General features: G+C 44.9%; 1 pseudogene; it reads right to left on the minus strand.

The window, feature by feature from the left end:
* Positions 1-5,278: 5,278 nt before the first annotated feature.
* Positions 5,279-13,818, minus strand: LOC101610717 (annotated as a pseudogene).
* Between the last annotated feature and the right edge of the window lie 483 nt (positions 13,819-14,301).

The raw sequence follows: 14,301 nt of genomic DNA on the forward strand, positions 1-14,301 counted from the left end.
GTGGTCTTGATATGTTGTGCAGGCTGGTTGGCTTTGAACTCCTGAGGTCAAGGGGAACTTCCTGCCTCGGCCGCCTGAGTAGCTGAAACTATGCATTCACACGAGGTAGGAAGCAGAGGGGAGATGATTCTGTGTCCAGGAGCTTGAAGCCAGCCTGGCAGCATGCTAGACCCTGTCTATACAAACAAACAGAAAAAGTATGAGGGTTACAGAGATGGCTCAGCAGTTAAGGCGCTTGCCTGAAAAGCCCAAGGACCTAGGTTCGATTCCCCAGAACCCATGTAAACCAGATATACATGGTAGTGCACGCGTCTGGAGTTCATTTACAGTGGCTGGAGGCCCTGGCACATCCATTCTCCCTCTATCTGCCCTCCCCTCTCTCTCTCAAAATAAGTAAGTATATAAAATATATTGTTTTAAATAAGGTATAACAAAAAGAAGACAGCATACTCAGGGACCATTGTGGAAGAGGTGGCAAAAAGAACGTGAGAGCGAAAGGAAAGGGAAGAGTGTTTACAATACCCTCATCCAGACACAAAATGGCCCTGATATTCATGACATCCAGTGGTTGATGCTACCAACACAAGATCTGCAGAACAACAGGGGGAAAATGATGACATCAAAATAGAAGAGAGACTAAACTGGAGAGGGGGTTCGGGAGGGGGAGAAGGGAGTGGCGGGAGGGCAACATGGTATATTGTCTATACTTACGGAAGTTGTCAATAAAACTCAAAAATAAAAAAAAATTACAAACCATAAAAGAAAGATAGCATAGGCTGAAGAGATGGCTTCATCGTTAAGGCGCTCACCTGCATAGCCTAAGGACTCATGTTCGATTCTCCAGGTCCCATGTAAGCCAGATGCACAGTGAGGCAAGCGTGCAAGGTCGCACACGCACACAAGGGGGCGCACGCATCTGGAGTTCGATTGCAGTGGTTGGAGGGCCTAGTGGGCAATTGTCTCTCTTACTCTCCCATGGAAAAAAAGGCAGCATAGTGCCCTTCTTGGCATTTGTGTGTGTGCCTGTGTATGCATAGGTGTACATGTGTGTCATGCACATGTGTATGCATGGGTGTACATTGTGTGCGTGCACGTACTTGTGTATTCACGGTGGACATGTGTGTGCATGTGTGTACATGTGTGTGCATGTGTATGCATGAGTGTACATGCATGTGCATGCATGTGGAGCCCAGAGGACAACTGCTGTGCTTGCTTCAGGTGCCATCACTTAGTTTTTGAGACCAAGTCTCTCACTGGCCTAGAACTTCACAAGTAGTCTGGACTCACCTGCCAGCAGGCTTCAGGGGAGGTTCCTGTCTCCTCTCCCCAGAGAAAGGATTACAAGCATGCACCATCATGCCTGGATTCCCTTTTTTATATTCTTTTAGGGAAAGAGAGAGAGAGAGAAAGAAAGTAAGGGAGGAAGGAGAGAGAAAAAGAGAGAGAGAGAGAGAGAGAGAGAGAAAGAAAGAAAGAAAGGAAGGAAGGAAGGAAGGAAGGAAGGAAGGAAGGAAGGAAGGAAGGAAGGAAAGAGAATCGGCGCACCAGGGCCTCCAGCCACTGCAATTGCAATCCAAACACATGCGCCATCTTGTGCACATGTGTGGCCTTGAGCACTTGCCTCACCTTTGTGCATCTGGCTTATGTGGGATCTAGAGAGTTGAGCATGGGTCCTTGGGCTTCACAGGCAAGCGCCTTAACCATCCCCCTGCCCTGGATTTTTTTAAAACATATTTTTAATTTATTTTATTTATTTGAGAGAGAGAGAGGGAGAGGTAGACGCAAATGGGTGTGACAGCTTCAGGCATCGCAAATGAACGCTTGATGCATTTGCTACCTGTGTATCTGGCTCATGTGGGTCTTGGAGAATTGAACCTGGATCCGTTGGTTTTGCAGGCAAATGACTTAACTGCTAAGCCAGTTCCATAGCCCTGGATTCTTTTTTTCTTTTTTTTCTTTTTTTAAACATAGGCATTGGAGATCAAACTCAGGTCCCCAAGCCAGATTCCCCAAATGGGCATGCATCTGGAGTTCATGTACAATGGCTAGAGGCCCTGGTGTGCTCAATCTCTCTTCCTCTCTCTCAAATAAATAAAATAAAATAAAAAATTACACTTAAAAAAAAAACTGCCATCAAAGATTCCCTTCAAGATCAGATCAATGCAGAGTGGTCAGAATTACTTAGACCACAGCAAAAAACCACATAGTGATGGCTGAATTACGATCAGTAAGAGCAAAGGCAGTCTATTGACTAGTTATTCCAAAGCACCAATTTGGTTCCCTCCCTTCTTGTCCCTGGCAGAGCTCTGAACAGCAGCACCTCCTGCAGGAAGCCCTCTCTGGTTAACTGATGGGACTTACTGTGATCCTCCTTGCCACAGCAAGGGTCCAGATTTTGCATTTGTCCCATCGCAGATTGTTTCCCATCATTTTCATCCCAGTCATATGCCTTTGTTTGTGTCTAGAATATATAGTAATCACTAAGCTTTGCACTAAGGTACTTGAATCTTCTGGCTATTCCAGGGCTAGGGACCATACCTTCTAACCTGCAATGGACTTGTTGAATGATTCAACTCAAATAAAGTAGATGGCTATTCCAGCTTATGGCATGTTACTGGTATCAGGGTTGTAGTGATCATCATGGTAGAAAGCAAACGTCCCTTAGGCACTGACTAGGTGCTAGGGATGTAGCTCAATGGAAGAGCACATGCTCCGTGTGTTCAAGACTTTTCCCATTGCTGTGACAAAATGCCTGAAAAAAAGAAACTCAGGAAGGAAGGACTGCTTTGAGCTCACAGTTGGAGGTTACAGTCCAACATATCTAGAACACATGGCAGCCGTGAACAGTTGATCAGATCCAGTCTGCAGTCAGGAAACAGAGAGAAGTGAATGTTGGTGCTCAGCCTACTTGTTAAAATATTTTATTTATTTATTTGACAGAGAGAGAAAGAATGAGCATGCCAGGGCCTCCAGCCACTGCAAACAAACTTCAGATGCATCTGGCTAATGTGGGTCCTGGGGAATCAAACCAGGGTCCTTTGGCTTCGCAGGCAAATGCCTTAACCACTAAGCCATCTCTCCAGACTTCACTTTTTTTTATATACAATCTGGAACCCCAGCTCACGTAATGCTTCAAGTCCATAGTTGAATGGGTTTCTCACCTCACTTAACCCGATCTAGAAACTCCCTCCCTCATAAACGTACCCAGAGATTTGTCTTGCAAGGGTTTCCAGATCAAATCAAGTTGGCAGTCAAGAGTAACCATCGCAGCCAGGCGTGGAGATGCACGCCTTTAGTCCCAGCACTCAAGAGGCAGAAGTAGGAGGATTGTCATGAGTTCAAGGTCACCCTGAGACTACAAAGTGAATTCTATGTCAGTCTGGGATAGAGCAAGACCTTACCTTGAAAAACAAACAGAAGAAGAAGGAGAGGAGAAAGAGAAAGAGGGAGAGGAAGGAAGGAAAGAAAGAAGGAAAGAAGGAATTTCTCTTGCTTTTAAGCACCCAGTCTATGGTATTTCATTAAAACAGCCTGAGGGACTGGGGAGTTGGTTCAGCAGTTAACAAAGCTTGCTGGCACAAGGTTCGACTCCCCAGCACCCACACAAAGCTTGACAACTTTGTACATGTGTGAGTTCAGTGTACCTATGACAATGGAAGACAGGGACAGGAGAATCCAAAGCCAGGATTTGTTTGCAGTGACAAGAGATTCTGTCTCAAAGAAGGTGGAGCGCAGACGCCTCAAGGTTGCCCTTTGACCTCAACATGAGGATGTGGCACATTAGCCCCCACCACCCCTTCCACACACAAATAATTTTTTTTTTTTTTTTTTGGTTTTTCGAGGTAGGGTCTCACTCTAGCCCAGGCTGACCTGGAATTCACTGTGTAGTCTCAGAGTGGCCTCGAACTCATGGCCATCCTCCTACCTCTGCCTCCCGAGTGCTGGGATTAAAGGCATGCGCCACCATGCCCGTGTTGGCTAGATAAATTTTTTAAAAGCAGCCTGAATAGGCAAAATGTAAACTATCACAGCTTTCTTACAGAAGAAGTGAGCCCATCCTATCAACTGTGGGGTCACTACAGTCATCACCCGGGGGAATAGTGTACACCCATTCCATGGGAGGCCATGCAAAGTAGGAAAGTGACTTACAGAAGAGGCCCTGCTTTTTATTTGCTGGTGGCAAAATCTTCCCCCCCTGTTTTTTTTTTTTTTTTTCAGGGTGACATTCACAAAAGATAGTGTAAAGCTACTGAAAACGTCTTCCAAAAGTAAAGAGATAATGGAGTTTATTTTTGCTTTGCTTTAAGCAACCCTGGTATTTAAAATCCAAGCAAACATAAATCACTGAAAAAATATTTTTTATTTGTTTTTAATTTTGAGAGAGAGCAGATAGAGATAGAGAGAGACTGGGCATTCCAGAACCTCTAGCCACTGCAAACGAACTCCAGACACATGCACCACCTTGTGCATCTGGCTAATGTAGGTCCTGGGGAATGGGACTTGGGTCCTTTGGCTTTGCAGGCAAATGCCTTAACTGCTAAGTCATCTCTCCAGCCCTTCAATGCTTGACTTCATAAAATGACTCGCCCCAAGATGGCCTTGACAAGTAAACTCCCATAGTCATACGCGTTAGGCAGGAGGATTTGGCTGACAAAAGAAAAAAAGGACTTGTATGCAATATCTGCTCCGTGAAGTGAAGTCAGGTAGCCTTGCAGCTGATCCAAAGTCATAAATAAAATAAGCCGTCATCCTTCACCAACATTATTCAATTGAGAAACCTGGAAGAGCAATGTAAACAACAATCGTCCTGTCACTGACTGTGTTATTAGCCGACAGCTTTCCAGTTTTCTAGCCTCTGACAGGAATCCGATCTCCTGAAGGAGGAAGAATAAGACAGCACAAGCCCACGGCACCGTTTCTTTACCCCATCAAATATTAGTCAGAACCAATCCAGCTACACATGGCTACTTCCGTAGTGGCACAAAGTCAGAAGTCACAGGTTGGCATGGTTTCCAGGAAGGTTCTAGAATGATGTCATTTAGATGACAACTTGTAAACATTTAGAAATTAAAAGGTAATTCATCAGAGGCAACTTCGGTTTGCTAAGAAAAATTATGACATATGACCTTTGTATTTTCAGCTACTATACGAGTAACACTGAGAAATTCCAAAGATGAAACCTCAGTGAAAAGGTAGCGATATAGATTTGTGTTTTATTTTATTTTATTTTATTTTATTTTATTTTATTTTATTTTATTTGTCTTCGTGCAAGGTTTTATTAAGTGTCTTTACAGAGCAACATGCAGCCTCCAGATGCAGCTGTCAACGCGACTCTGTTACGCTGTAGGGACTGGCAGATATGTGGCTTCCCACCCTTCTGTTCTGAGATGGGGGTTGTTTCAGTCAGGTTCGCATTGCTGGCAGAAAACACCCGACCAAGAGCAGCTTATGGGAAAAAAAGGGGGTTTATTTTGGCTTACAGACTTAAGAGGAAGCTCCACGATGGCAGGGAAAAACAATGCCGTGAGCAGAGGGTGGACGTCACCTCCTAGCCAACATCTGGACAACAGCAACAGGAGAGTGTGACAAACACTGGCAAGAGGGAGCTGGCTATAACACCCATAAGCCTGCCCCCCAACTATACACTGGCCATTTGGGAACTGAAGACTCTTGGAGGCAATCAGTTGGGGACTTAGCATTCAAAAGACCTAAGTTTATGGAGGACATCTGAATCAAACCACCACAGGTGTCTGGGCAGGATCTCATCTTTGGTTCCACAATGCTCACATGGTCAGGCAGGGGCTTTCTGGGACCAGTCTTGCCACCTGGATCTCAGAGCAACATGATCTTCACTTTGGTGCCCCGTACATGACTCACAGCCGGCGTCAGCGTAGCAGTTAATGGGGTCTCCGCTGTGGATCATCAGCAAACTTCCACAAACTTCATGGGTTTAGCCTTCTGTCCTTGGAGTTTCCCAGACATGAAAACCTTGGAGTTTCTCAGACACAACAACTCGCAGCCCTTGGCCCCACCCTCCATGAGGAATCGCAGCCCAGCAAGCCCTCCTAGGAGTCCGTAACGCTGAGACTCAGCCTGGCCATTGTCACACAGACCTCCTGTGGCCATTTTCTGCATCAAGCTCTACACCAGCCTCAGAGAAGCCAAACCTCTTCTGGACCACTGATGTCGGTTCCCAGAAGCGACAGCCCTTCAAGAGCGTTCTGTGTCCTGGTGGCTAAGATAATGATTTCTGTCCTGGTGGGTGTAACTTGGACCTCAACTCCAGAATAACCATCTTCAGCCAGCTCTGGTGTGAGAAACTGATTCAGCTCATCTTTCAAGATAATGACCAACAACAAACTGCCTCTTCTTGGAAACTTGCACTGTTATCTTATAAACGCACACCTCCAAAAAAGAAAGAAAACTGATTTATGTTTTCTTGAGTAAATATAATAAATGGTTAATGCATAGACCGTGGGAACTTGCAGGGAAGTCCCTAATAGTGTGCCACAGTGCTCAGTTCTGCTCAGTATTATTATTACTACTAGTTTATTTTAAAAGGTAGGGTCACTCTTGCCCAGCTTGACCTGAAACTCACTCTGTAGTCCCAGGCCGGCCTTGAACTCACAGCAATACTCCTACCTCTGCCTTCCAAGTGATAGGATTAAAGGTGTGCACCACCACGCCCAGCTCTGCTTATCATTTTATCAATACCTGGGTTAAACATTTAGGAAGCCCTAAATGGTAATAATACTGAGATAACATAGTACACAAAGCTGTAAGTATGCCATGGGCCAGAAAATATGTACTAGATAGCAGAGCATAGGTTCCAAAAGCATTCAAGGGGCTGCGGAGATGGCTCAATGGTTAAGGCATTTGCCCACAAGGCCTAATGACCCAGGTTTGATTCCCCAGTATCCATGTAAAGCCAGATGTATAAGGTGGCACATGTGTCTGGAGTTCATTTGCAGTGACTACAGGCATGCCTGCATTCATTCCTTCTCTTTCTCTCTCTCTCTCCCTGTCTCTCTCTCTCTCCTCTGTCTCCTCTCTTTTTCTGCTGGCAAATAACTATTTTTAACGTGTTCAGCAGAACTGCTCCATAAAAGGTAGAGAAAGTGTTAACCTAAAAACCATGAGTACTGACTGGTAATTCCCAGGGCCAGAATTGGGTTTCCCCACAATGAGCTGTTGGTCAAGAGGCTCAAGGTCCCCGAAATAGCTCACAACATTGCCAAAACTCTTGGTTCCTGGCAAGAGCTAAAAGGCTCCCTGTTGCTGAAGACCCCACCACCTATGGCCACAGGACATCAAGTGACCATGCTGGAACGGAGAGGGAATCTAGTTCCTTCCCTGCTAGCCCTCAGAGTGCTGAAAAGTGCTCTGAGAGCTGCTGGAAAAACAACAGTTGCCAACAGATTGATTAATCAGGAGATCCTGCCAGTTACAAAATCAACCAGCTGAGCAAGAAGCACACACTTGTGCCACGGTGGCACACAGCCAACGTAGGTAACCACCTGCTCATGGATTGGACAGTGGGATGAACTCACGTCAGGGAACCAAGCCAGATTTCCTAGAACAGGGCACCAATAGGCTCCATGGAGAACCTCCACCACTCCCTAAATAAAAAGAGTGTACATGCACATCAGTGAGGCTTTCTAATAACTAGGCTTATTCCCTCTTCTTCAAACTCTTGGCACCTTTGGTTGGAGAATCTGTTCTATCTCACAGATGCAGGAGAATACTGGGGAGAACAAGGATATATCAACATATCCAGAAGCGATAGTCAGTGTCTACCAGAAGATGGGTCACCTCCACCTCATCTGCCCGAGCCCAGAAGTCATTACAGGGAAAGCTGTGACACAAATGCTCTCTCACGACCAGCCTAGAAACCAGCTCCAGGGAGAAGGTGACAGACACTGTGGTCACTCAAACCTCATCAAAACAGAGACCCAGAGCCTACAAGGAAAGAAACACTAAATCAGATCTCCATCTTGCCCACCAAGGCTCAGGGAATATTCTGAAAGGGGGGGGAGGGCAGAAAGATCATAAGAGCCTCAGGGTATGTGGGAAGAGCCTGAGATACCACGTTTCCCCCATCGTTGCAGAGACCTCTTGGTCCTCACAATAAATACCAGTAATCCCACCAAAGACTCTCAGCAGAATTGGGGCTGGGAGAGAGGGGGGTGTGTACAACCTTTTTATTTAAAAAAAAAAAACCAATAAGTTAAAAAACATAAAAGAAGAAAAAATAATCGTGATTTCACACACACAAAAGTGTTCAGGGTGATAGAAGAGAGAATCAACACAAAATATAGTTTACAAGGGATAAATGTAAAATTCACATTTAAGATTTTATATGAAGACAAAGTTTGTCTTTAATAGATAATCCTGTCAAGAACTAGGGTTTTTGGTTGACCCAAAATTTTATATGGTCCTTTAATAAAATTCAAATCTTAAAAGCAATCACAAAACACTGGTAGATTCTTGGCAATTGACATGTACTTTTCTCTTTACTGATCAAAATTCCCCATTTTCTTCATACTCCTCCGAATGTTCCAAATTCCCTACAATGAGCATATGTTATTTTAATGAGCAGAAAATACTTCTCTTAGTATTTGACAATATTTGAATGGCTGTTCTGGAAGTTGAAGCAGGGTATTCCCTGGGATTTTAAAGGCTGGAGATAGGAAAGATGGCTTGGAGTTACAAGAGAAAAGTTTAGGCTGAAAATCCAGTTCTAGGTCATGTGAGTTTCTATCTGGGGAAGTGCTCACATGAATGTCAGCTCACTGCAAAGGTGTCATCGCATAGCATAGTGGAGGAAACCCTTACCTCACCACATGCGCCCATGAGGCATCCCGTTATTTCACCATCTAAATAAGGGATCTGCACATAGTTGTGCTTATCCATATTATTGCTAAGGAATGAAAAGACCCATCCACACTAAATAATAAGAAAATAATGGGCCAGGGCACAATAAATTTTTTTTATTAATTTCATTTTTTTTTGGAGGGGGGTTTGTGAGGTAGGATCTCACTGTAGCCCAGACTGACCTGGAATTCACTATGTAGTCTCAGGGTGGCCTCGAACTCTTGGTGATTCTCCTACCTCTGCCTCCCAAGTGCTGGGATTTAAGGTGTGTGCCACCACACCCAGCTTTGTTAACCTCTGTACTGACAGACAATAAACCATGATATGTCCTTCCCCCATTCTCCCCTTCACAACTCTGCTCTCCATCATATGCATTCCCTCTCTCCATTTTTTCTCTCTTTTTTTAATTTTTATTTATTTATTTGAGAGCGACAGACACAGAGAGAAAGACAGATAGAGGGAGAGAGAGAGAATGGGCACGCCAGGGCTTCCAGCCTCTGCAAATGAACTCCAGACGCGTGCGCCCCCTTGTGCATCTGGCTAACGTGGGACCTGGGGAACCGAGCCTCGAACCGGGGTCCTTAGGCTTCACAGGCAAGCGCTTAACCACTAAGCCATCTCTCCAGCCCCCATTTTTTCTCTTTTATCTTGTCTTATCTAGTCTCCCTTTTGTCTTGATGTCATCATCTTTCTCTCCTATTATGAGGGTCTGTGCAATAAGCTTGTTGAGATCAGGCCTAGGACCTCACAGGACCTCACACGTGCTTGGCACCAATTCTAGCACCTAGCATTAGGTAGAATAGTTTCCTTCTCCCTCCCCCCAACTCAGCATTGAGAAATATGTTCAAAACCCTCAGTGAGTGTCCAGAAACCACAGATGGTACCAAACCTAGAACTAAGCATGTATCTAGCACTGTGACTATAACTTTTGCAAATTGAGGTGCAATGGAAAACTAGTATGAATTTTTTCCCCCTTCTCTACAATTTCATGGCTGAATTTGTTCTTATCACACACTTAGCAATTTCAGCATGCAATTCTTTCCTCACTGTGAAGATCTTTCCGGTCTTCAGTTAAAGCAATCTCTAAACAGCTTCTCTTTGGTATATCTGAATTGCTAGAGTCACTAATCTCACCCTTTGGGGTCATTATTCAATAAAATAAAGGTTTCTAGATACATAATCACAACAACACAGTGACAGCTGATCTGATGGGCAAGACGACCAGCGAGTGACTCAAGAGTGGGTAAGATACAGAGTGTGGATAGGCTGGTCAAAAGAATGATTTACAGGCTGGAGGGATGGCTTAGCAGTTAAAGCATTTGCCTCAAAACCCAAAGGACCAAGGTTCGATTCCCCAGGACCCATGTTAGCCAGATGCACAAGGGGCGCACACATCTGGAGTTCAATAGCAGTGACTGGAGGCCCTGGCACACCCATTCTCTCTCTCCCTCTCTCTCTCTCTCCCTTCCTCTTCTTCAAATAAATAAATAAAATATTAATATATATATACATATATTAGGGAAAAAAGAATGATTTAAATCTTGGCAGGATTTCCTAAGCATGAACTCCTCAATAGAATCCTGATCATAAAATTATTGGAGGGAGAAAAAAATATATCACAAAGCATGAACTGCTTAGAGGCTCCTCACAATCCCACAGGTTCAGTCTAAACGTTCAAGAGTTGGCCCCTGGATAAAGAATGAAGCTTGACCAGGCATGGCGGCGCATGCCTTTAATCCCAGCACTCGGGAGGCAGAGGTAGGAGGATCGCCATGAGTTCAAGGCCACTCTGTGACTACGTAGGGAATTTTAGGTCAGCCTAGGCCAGAATGAGACCCTACCTCAAAAAAAAAAAAAAAAAAAAAAAAGAATGAAGCTTGAGTGGACTAGAAAACAAAAGTCTGCATTCATTCATTCAACAAATCCAGTCGCTGAGTACTTACTGGGTGCTAGACATCATACTATCTCTAAGCCCAGAAATCCAGGCAGTTCCTACATTGGTGGAGCTGGTGGTCAATGAGAAATATATTTTAACCATGAATATAAGATTACAGCTGTGACCAGCGCAGGAAGACACAGGCGAAGACTTATCCTAATCAAAGAGTCCAGAGAAATAGCCCCAAATAAACTGCCGGGGCTGAAGCCAAAGACAGTAGAGTGGAAGTTTGCAAGTTGAAGAGAAAGCAGGGCATTCTGGGACAAAGGCAATTGCTGAGAGGAAAAGTGGTTTCACACAAAAGTAATAATAATTATAATAATAAAAAAATTAAAAAGCTGATGGCTCATGCCTTTAATCCCAGCACTTGGGAGGCAGAGGTAAGAGGATCTCTGAGTTCAAGGCCACCCTGAGACAACATAGTGAATTCCAGATCAGCCTGGGCTAGAACAAGATGCTAACCTCAAACAAACAAAAAATAAAAAATAAAGAGGATCTGAAAGAAAGGACACACTATGGTGTGAGTGTGAGAACAAGGCTGAGCATGGTAAGATAAAATTGGACAGAGGCAGGCCTTCCACTGCTAAAGTTTGATAAACTGTGCCTGTGCTTCTCGGTCTTGATCTGTGAACACCAAAGTCCAGATGGCCCTCCATGACTAAACCTCCCAAATATGTAACAAAGACAGCATGGCTGACTGTTTGGCTCCGCTGCATATTAAAATAACTATGGGGGACTGGAGAGATGGCTTAGCAGTTAAGACGTATGCCTGCAAAACCTGAGGACCCAGGTCCGATTCTCTGGGTCCCAAGTAAGCCAGATACACAAGGTGGTGCCTGCGTCTGGAGTTCATTTGCAGAGGCTGGAGTCCCTGGTGTGCCCATTCTCACTCTCTCTATCTCTCTCTCCCTCTCACTATCTCAAATAAACAAATAAAATAGATTTTAAAAATTTAAAGTAACTATGGGGCTGGAGGGTTGGCTTAGCGGTTAAAGCGCTTGCCTGAAAAACCCTAAAGACCCAGGTTCGATTCTCCACGTCCCACATAAGTCAGATGCACAAGGGGGCGCAAGCGTCTAGAGTTTGTTTGCAATGGCTGGAGGCCCTGGTGAGCCCAATCTCCCTCTCTCCCTCCAACCCCCGTCTCAAATAAAAATAAGTAAACAAAAATTTAAAAGCTAAATAAATAACTATGGCCGTACTTAACTATATTACTTTTAAGCATATAATTAGATCAGAACTGAAAGTAATACAAAAATGGGCATAACATGGTACCTTTCTCACTAATTCTTAACTATTCTCAATTGCATCTTTGTGTGTGTGCGTGTGCGTGTGTGCACACACATACGCAGGTGCGCATGAGGGAGGCATGCACATGTACGCACATGTGTTACAGCCCCAGGAACACTATCCATCTATTCTTTTAATACTTTATTTTATTTACTTTTCTGAGAGACACAGAGAAAGAGAGGGAGAGAGAGAAAGAGGGAAAGAGACACACAGGAAGAAAGAGAGAGAGAATGAGAATGGATGTGTCAGGGCCTCTAGCCACTGGAAACAAATTCCAGACACGTGCACCACTTTGTACATCTGGCTTACATGGGCCCTGGAGAATTGAACCTGGGTCCTTTGGCTTTACAGGCAAGCACCTTAATCGCTAAATCGTCTCTCCAGCCCTATCCCCCTATTTTTTTTTGAGACAGGGTCTCTAATTGGCCTGGAACACACCAATCAGGCTGGTCAGCAAGACCTAGAAATCCCTTCTATGTCTCCCCAGTGCTAGAATTATACATCCATGGGTTCTAGGAACCAAACTTAGGTCCTCAGACTGTCAAGGCAAGCACTTTGCCACTCAGTTATCTCCCTCGACCCCCTCAATTGTTTCGGGGCTGCATCCTGAGGTCCCAAACTCTGGAATGCAGACCTGATGCGCCAGATTTCTTCTTTTTCTTTCTTTTTACCCAATAAAACTTTGCCTCACCAAAAAAACCAAAGTCATATTTCTATTGTGATCACCTTAATAAGAGCTATTTATCCTGTTTGGCTGATGCCAATAATTGGAAAGATGACTTCTGTAGGCTCTTTCTAGCTTTTTCCTGGTTCACAGTCCACAGGCAGGGAAAGCAACACTGAACCTGCCCGCTCGCTGCCCCTCACGAAGCTCTCCAAGCTCCTTTTATGTACTCGTTACTAGCGGCTACATGCGGTCGACACAGCCTGCCACTGATATAAAGCTACTATCTTGTAATGGAGCCCATGTTCCCCTTCCAAGGGTAAATCGCTTATCAGAGCATATTTTTAAAACCTCTTTCATAACACGGATAACACAATTTTAGATAGCAGCACAGAGTGGCTGTGCACTCCAAGACAGGTGTCTGATGCCTGAAGGGCATTGTTTTCCCCAGGTCTCATTTACATCAGCCTGATGGAGACTTGCCCCCTTCTTGCTTGCTGGGGCTCTAAACACGCATGCACACGTCAGAGGATAATTTTGGGGTCAGTCCATATCTCCCACCTCCTTTCAGGCAGGGTCTCTCACAGGCTGTTCACTGCTTGGTCTGTGAGCTTCTGGGATATTCTCCTGGCTCTGCAATAGGCACCCTGGGATTTCAGAAGCCCTCGGTGGCTACAGGCTTTCTTGTTTCCAGGGGTCCGGGGATTTGAACTCAGAGGTGCTCTGCAAGGTCTTTATCTGCTCTGCCAGCTCCCCAGCCCTTTGCTTGGGGCTTCTCTGTAGGTCAGGAGGCAGCAAATACACCAGATTCTTTATACTTTAACCTGTTCAGGATTTCAAAAATGTTCAGAGTTAGGTGCATTATTTATTCAGCAATTCTAATTACCTGGGGTCGAAGGGGGGTCGAAGGTCCTGCATGGGCTAGCTGTTTGGGGCAGACATCCCAGAAAGCCACCTCACGGTGTGTAGACTCCAACTGGCTCTCAGCCTTCAGTGGGAAGACTGATGGATGGTGTCCTGTCAAAGTTAAAAGCCTAGGCAAACACAGGCCCCCGAGTCAGAAGAAAGCAGGTAAGTGATGGTTTCTTCTAGAAGTAGGGCTGGGAGCCTTTTCATGGCCTGCTCCTGGGAGTAAGAGTGAAGTCTACACTTCTTTATAGCAGCGACGAATTCCCCATCAGAGGGCCTCCAGCTTTTGCAGAGCTAAGTACAGGAGTGGTGAACGCAGGGTCTCTTGAAACGAGAGCTGATAGAGAAAAATGGGAGAAGTGAAAATTTAAAAAAAAAACAAACCCTAAATTCCATATGTGTTTGTTACTGGGCTGCAAGGCAGGAGGGAATTTTCAGAAACAGTGAGATAGCCCAGCTCACCCCCAGTCCTCCCTCAGACACTTCCTGAGTCATTGGGTTTCTTTAGGGATGCCTGGTGAGACAGGATGGTAAAGCAGAGGAGGAAGCCAGACTTTTTTTTTTTTTTTTTTTTGGCAGCATGAGCGCTTTGATTTCAGATGCCACAAATCTCCAAGAACAGACACCT

Source organism: Jaculus jaculus, chromosome 18 (assembly GCF_020740685.1).
Source record: "Jaculus jaculus isolate mJacJac1 chromosome 18, mJacJac1.mat.Y.cur, whole genome shotgun sequence".
Classification (NCBI taxonomy): domain Eukaryota; kingdom Metazoa; phylum Chordata; class Mammalia; order Rodentia; family Dipodidae; genus Jaculus; species Jaculus jaculus.